Source organism: Megascapheus bottae, chromosome 27 (genome assembly GCF_031878675.1).
Source record: "Megascapheus bottae isolate mThoBot1 chromosome 27, mThoBot2.hap1, whole genome shotgun sequence".
In the NCBI taxonomy this organism is placed as follows: domain Eukaryota; kingdom Metazoa; phylum Chordata; class Mammalia; order Rodentia; family Geomyidae; genus Megascapheus; species Megascapheus bottae.
Genome location: NC_143535.1, coordinates 17,550,962 through 17,556,961, shown reverse-complemented (window position 1 = coordinate 17,556,961; position 6,000 = coordinate 17,550,962). Strand labels below are relative to the sequence as shown.

Here is a 6,000-nt window from a genome sequence, read left to right as displayed (position 1 = left end):
GAGCTGGATATTTGAGTCTGGAATCCTGGAAGAGATCAAGGTTAAAGATACATAACCCTGTGTGTAAGTTATTTTAGGTCTTAGGTGTATGTGTGGGAGGACTACGGAGGAATAAAAAATAGAAAGAGAATGAGTACGGGTCCAGATCAGAGCCCTGGGGCAGTGTGGATAGTTAGTACTCTGAAAAAGGACCCAGTGGAGGAGCCTTTACAGAAGACATGGGTTGAAGGATTTTAATTTAACCTGCAGATAAGTATTTGATTTGCAGATAGGTGTTAACGTATAAAGACTGGGGCCTAGGGACTTACACTGCACCTCTAGGCATGCAGGAGGTTGGGATCTAAAGATCATGGTTCCAAGCTAGCTGGGACAGAAAAATCTGTCAGACTATTATCTCCAATTAACTGGCGAAAGTGCCGGATAGGAGTTGTATCTTAATTGATAGAGTGCCAGTAACCAATGAAAAAGCTGAGCCTAAGGACAATGCCTTTGGTTTAATACACAGATATTCTCTCTCTCTCTCTCTCTCTCTCTCTCTCTCTCTCTCTCTCTCTCTCTCTCTCTCTCTCTCTCTCTCTCTCTCTCTTTCACATGTACACATGTACTTTCACACAAAGACACATACACTTTCTCACAACACATACACACATGCAAAATCTTCATGGGAAAAGAACTAAACTGTACAACTACTATGATAGGACTATTGTATATGTTCCTGAAAATGTTAGCACTTGTAGTTCTGTTGTTATTGCAAAGAATGTGTTTAGAATGGGTAATCCATAGGCTTTAATATTAGCTAGGAAAATGTTACATATTGACAATCTTTTCCAAAGTCCTCTTGCATCATCTTGTTTTATTTTACTGGCCCTGTGGCCAGTAAAAACAAAAAACAAGCGAGACAATGTCAATGGTCACATTGGAAAAGTTCTCTGTTAAACCTGGACCACTGTCAGAAGCTCAGGTTTTCTCAAGCCAGCTGTTGAACCTTTCTATTTTGAGTTGCAAATTAACTGCTTCTCTCTGTCTCACGCACATCCCAGGCTTTCTCTAAAACTCTAGGTTAGGTAAGTGTTGTCGCCATCTGTGTCACTGCCCTCTGGATGGCTTTACTTGTCTGCACTGTGACTCTGCTTCAGTGCCTAGAAGGGACTGCAGTGCAACGGAACTGATGTGTCTAGCGAGCCCCATGCCACATTCCAGAGGACAGCCTGCAGCCTCTGACAGTTTTAGAGGAGGGAGAGGTTGCTTTCCCCTTTCTGCCCTTGCCTTGTAAAGCTTGAGTCAAACCATAAACAGCTAATACATTCAGCAATTTGGCATTATTTTTATAGTTGTACAGACTTTTATTTTAGGGAATGTTGGTAATATTTGTGATTTATGTATTTAATCACTAGCATGATATTAAGACAAAACTCATTGATGATAAATATCTGAAACATCAAGGTCAGTAAAACTGGAATTGCCCAGTGATGATAATTTTCTGTTTATTGGTCCTTTGGATACAGCTATTCAGAACAGAGATGGATTGCCAACAACAAATTTACAAGTATCAGCACCTGGGAACTTGCTCAAGCTCCTCTGGTATTTGGAAAATACATGTAAAACTGGGTGCTGGTTGCTCAGGACACTGATCAGAGGATTTCAGTTTCAAGCCAATCTGAGCATGAAAATCCATAAGACTCATTTTCTCCAATAAACCACCAGGAAGCCAGAAGTAGAGTTGTGGTTCAAGTGGTAGAATGCCATCCTTGAACAAAAAAGCAAAGGGACAGTGCCCTGACTTCAAACCCCAGAACAGGCACAATAAACAAACAAACAAACATGTGGAATCCATTTGTTCTCTCACTAAACTAGATATTGTATAATGAGGGAGAGTTCCCAAAATGTTTTAAGGATCTAACTAGAAAATGTCTGTTAACACCTTCTATCTGGCAAATATCATGGAACCCTTTTATTAATTACAATAAAAATATAAAAAAAGTCTGTTAATCTATACATGCATTATAGTTCCTTTACACGTCACTCACCTCCAAAACAACAAAGCATAAAAATTTACTTTTTTTTTTTTTTGTAAGTCCTGGTGCTTGAACTCAGGGCTTGAACACTGAAGGACAGTGCTTTCCTCAAGGCTAGCATTCTACCACTTGAGTCACAGCACCACTTCCAGCTTTTCTATGTATGTGGCATGGAGAAATTGAACCCATGTCTTCGTGCATGCTAGGCAAGCACTCTATCACTAGGCCAAACTCCTGGTCCCAGCACAAACAATTTAAAATTCAGTTACTCTTGCAACTATGAAGGCTTTCTGAATATAATGAAGATTGTCATAATCATTTTTTTCTTTTTCCTCTTCCCTGCCTCTCCTGGGGTTTGAACTTAAGGTCTGAGTGCTGTCCCTGAGCTTCTTTTGCTCAAGACTAGCACTGTACCAGTTGAGCCACAGATCTATTTTTTTCTTTTTTTTTTTTTTTAGTTTGGTGGAGATAAGAGTCTCATAAGCTTTTTTTTGCCCAGAGCTAGCTTTGAACTGTGACTCTCAGATCTCAGCCTCCTGAATAGCCATGGTGGTGTGAGCCTCCAGCAGCCATGTCTGTCATAATAATTCTTTAAATTTAATTTTTGTTAAAATTATCTTTGGTTGTACAAAGTGGTTTCAATTCAACATCACAACTTATGAATATAATGTATCTTAATCAATGCCATCCCTTCCATCATTCTCCCCATCTCTCCCAATCCCATCCATCCCTTCAAATTATCTGGTTCTATTTTCACATATGTATATTGACTATTATGACAGTATTTGTCCATTCTTTTCCTTTCCATTCATGTGCCCCTCCGCTCAACCTCTCTTACACACATCTCATGTTCCAGCTTCCTGGTATTCATTTTGCCATTAAATTTGTTCACAGGAGTTATACAATTGCAATCCACTCTTCCAAATGCCATATTTTTTATTTATTTATTTTTTGCTGGTTCTGGGGCATGAACTCTGGACCTGGGTGCTGTCCTTAAGCTTCTTTTGCTCAAGGCTAGTGCTCTACCACTTGAGCCACAGCACCATTTCTGGCTTTTTCCGAGTAGTTTACTGGAGATAAGAGTCTGATGGCCTGGGTTAGCTTTGAGCCATGATCCTCATATTCCCAGAACCCCCACCTCTTGAGTAGCTAGGATTACTGGTGTAAGCCACCAGTGGGAGGCACAAATGCCATCTATTTTAATGGGTATATGCTTATTCAGGTTGTCATAATTTTATCTGAGAGTGGCCAAGAGTCTGGGACCTGGGACAAAACTTGCCACCTATGGTTTTGTGTTCCACAGTTAGTGCTAGATTTGCTGGATAATTACACTTTAATGCTATCAAACCCTGAGAGCAACACAGGTTATCAAATCCATAGGGTCTCACTCTGGCAGAGATGGTTCTCTATGGACTGACTGAAGCTGAACTCCAGGGGGTGGGTATCATTTGAGAAACGAGTAATTTTATAACTATGATCATGAATCTTTGAGATTTAACTCCAATTGACCAGTCAAAAGCCAGAAGTGGAGGTATGGCTCAAGTGGTAGAGTGCCAGCATTGAATGACACATGGTTCTTTAGCACCAAGGGAGTGTTCTGAAAACCATTACTGATTCCAAAGGAATGTAACAATTTTCAGTAGATATTTGAGATACATTTATTGAAACTTGGCTCATTTTTATTTTTCCCTTCCCAGTTTGTGCCTTGCAATTAATTCTTCACATTCCATTACCTTGCCAGTGCTAGGCTAGAAAACAACTAGAACCAAGTCTCTAAAATCAAACTTTGATTCTACCAAAGCTGGCCAGAGAATGGGTAATATTGCACTTACTCCTTTTCTAATTTCTCTCCAGGAGGTGGTAGAGTCTGGTGGATTTTTATGCATGCCCTTGAAATGTTGCTAACTGTGGCCAAGGCCACGTTTTACATTCAACAACTCCCATTGAAACGACTAAAGGCTGAGTGGCTCCAATCTCTGCAATGAGATGATTAGATGGTGCAATATTTGGCGTGTAGCAGGCTTGAGAATAAAGAGTCCATTATGTAGGTTAACCCTCTCACTCACCCACCATAGTTGAGACACAGAATGAGCCAGAAGGACCGAAAGGGTACACACATAAAAGGAAGAACAAGAAGTGGCAGACATCTCTTTCCCACATTCGGTCACACTGATGACACTCTGAAACTGGGAAAGAATCAGGGGCCATTGCCATCTTACAGGCATGGGGATTCCAGTGAGGGGACCCCCCGCCCCCCACCAACCTGGCCTACAAACCGTCCAGCACCCCTGGGGGCAGCGTCTGCGCCCCCCCCACACCCCCCTCCCCGTCCCTGGGTTTGGGGATCGCCCTCATCCCACCCCCTCCGGAGGGACTCCCCCGCGCCCGTCGCAGAAGCCTCCCCCACCCCACCCCAACTTCCACCCCCTGCAGCGCACGTGCGTTTCCCGGGACAACAGCAGGCGAGGCCTGGGCGCGTCCCCGCCCCGCGGCCGCGCGCGCGCGCGCTCTCCGCCCGCCCCCCCCTCGCGCGTGCTCGTGCTCGCGGCGGCGGCGGCGGCGCGCCTCTTCTCCCCGCTGCGGGCGTCGCGGGAGCTGGAGGAGGCGGAGCGGAGGAGGCGGAGGCTGGGCGGGCGGCGCGCGCCGGCCAGCGGGGCTGAGAGGGGTGAGGGGGGCTGTAGAGCCCGAGGATCAACGTCTTCCCCCGCCCCTCCTCCACGCACCCCCCACCCCCGTCCCCGCCTCGGGGGTCGACGCCGCCGCGGGAGGGCGAGCGCGGGGCGCTCCGGCGGTGGGGACTTCGAGGCCGCGGCCCGGAGCCGGCGCCCCCGCCCCCGAGCCTGACGGGGCGTTGAGGCGGGATGAGGCGCTGGCGCTGGGGGCGCCCGGCCGAGCCCCCGCGGCGGCCCCGGGCGTCCAGGCGTTAGGTTCGGCGGCCACGGCGACCACGGCGGCGGGTGAGGGCGCCGGGCCGGGCCCGCGGAGGGCAGACACGGAGCGGCGAGCGGGGCGCAGCGACGCCGCGGCGGCGCGGCGGGGCCGCGGGGCTCGGTAAGGCGGCGGCGGCTGCGGCGGGTGGGAAAGAGGGGGGATGAGGTGGGCGGCGCGGGAGGGCCGAGGGGGGCTCCCGGGTGACGTGGGCCAGCTCCGCAGGGGGAAGGCTGCGGGGCGGAGAGGCCGGGGGAGGAGGAGGAGGAGGAGGGGGGGGGGCTCTCCCTTTTCAGAAAAAAAAAAAAGAATGCGGTGGAGAGTCTCCGGTTTCCCCGGACTCCTCTCTCCGGCCTCCCTTCCGGGCGGCAGCGTTGCGGGGCGGGGGTGGGGGGGCCCCCGCCGCCTCCCGCGCTCGCATCCTGCCTCTCCACCCCCCCCCCGTCTCATCCACCGGGGCGCGGGGAAAGGGGGGTGGTGGTGGCGGTGGCGGCGGCGGCGGTTGCTGGTCTGCAGTGCTTCCCCGCCGCAGGCCAAAGTCAGGCCACGGGCTGCGGCTTCCCCGGGAATGGCCAAAGTGGGGTTCAGGGGGTCTGGTTGCTCCCCAAGCGGTGTCCCCAGCCCTCCAAGCTGCGGGATGAGGAGCGAGTTTTGAGGAACCGGCGCCCGGAGTGCCTGGGCTGGACGGGGCGGGGGGGGGGGGGAGCGCTGGAACAAGATGTCATCGCGTCCCCTCCCCTCCCTCCCCACTCCCGTGGAGTTTTTCCTCTTGTCTTTCTAATTGGCTGAAGTTGCTGCTGCACCTCGGACTGTCTCGGCCTACCCCCCCTCCCTCCACCCCCGTCCCCCCACTGCAGGGTGTCTTTCTCATTTTGTTGACTAAGAGTAAATATTTATGTTACACATCTTCAGCACACGCCATGGAGAGACTGTCAAGACCTGATTTTCTTTAACGTGAGGCAGCCTCTGGGCTGTCTACAATCTCACCTTATGCATCTGAACCTTGGAGAAGGTGGTGAGATCTGGGAGGAGGAGGTGCCTAGCCGGATGCTTGGGA

General features: G+C 49.9%; 1 protein-coding gene across 1 annotated transcript in view; it reads left to right on the top strand.

Moving 5' to 3' along the window:
- The first annotated feature begins 4,681 nt into the window (after positions 1–4,681).
- The window catches only part of Arhgap32 (Rho GTPase activating protein 32), a 197,459-nt gene continuing 196,140 nt past the window's right edge, over positions 4,682–6,000 (top strand). Inside the window, exon 1 of the mRNA XM_090319705.1 lies at positions 4,682–5,066. The gene's annotated coding sequence lies outside the window, so the exon portion shown is untranslated. The remainder of the gene's footprint in view (positions 5,067–6,000) is intronic.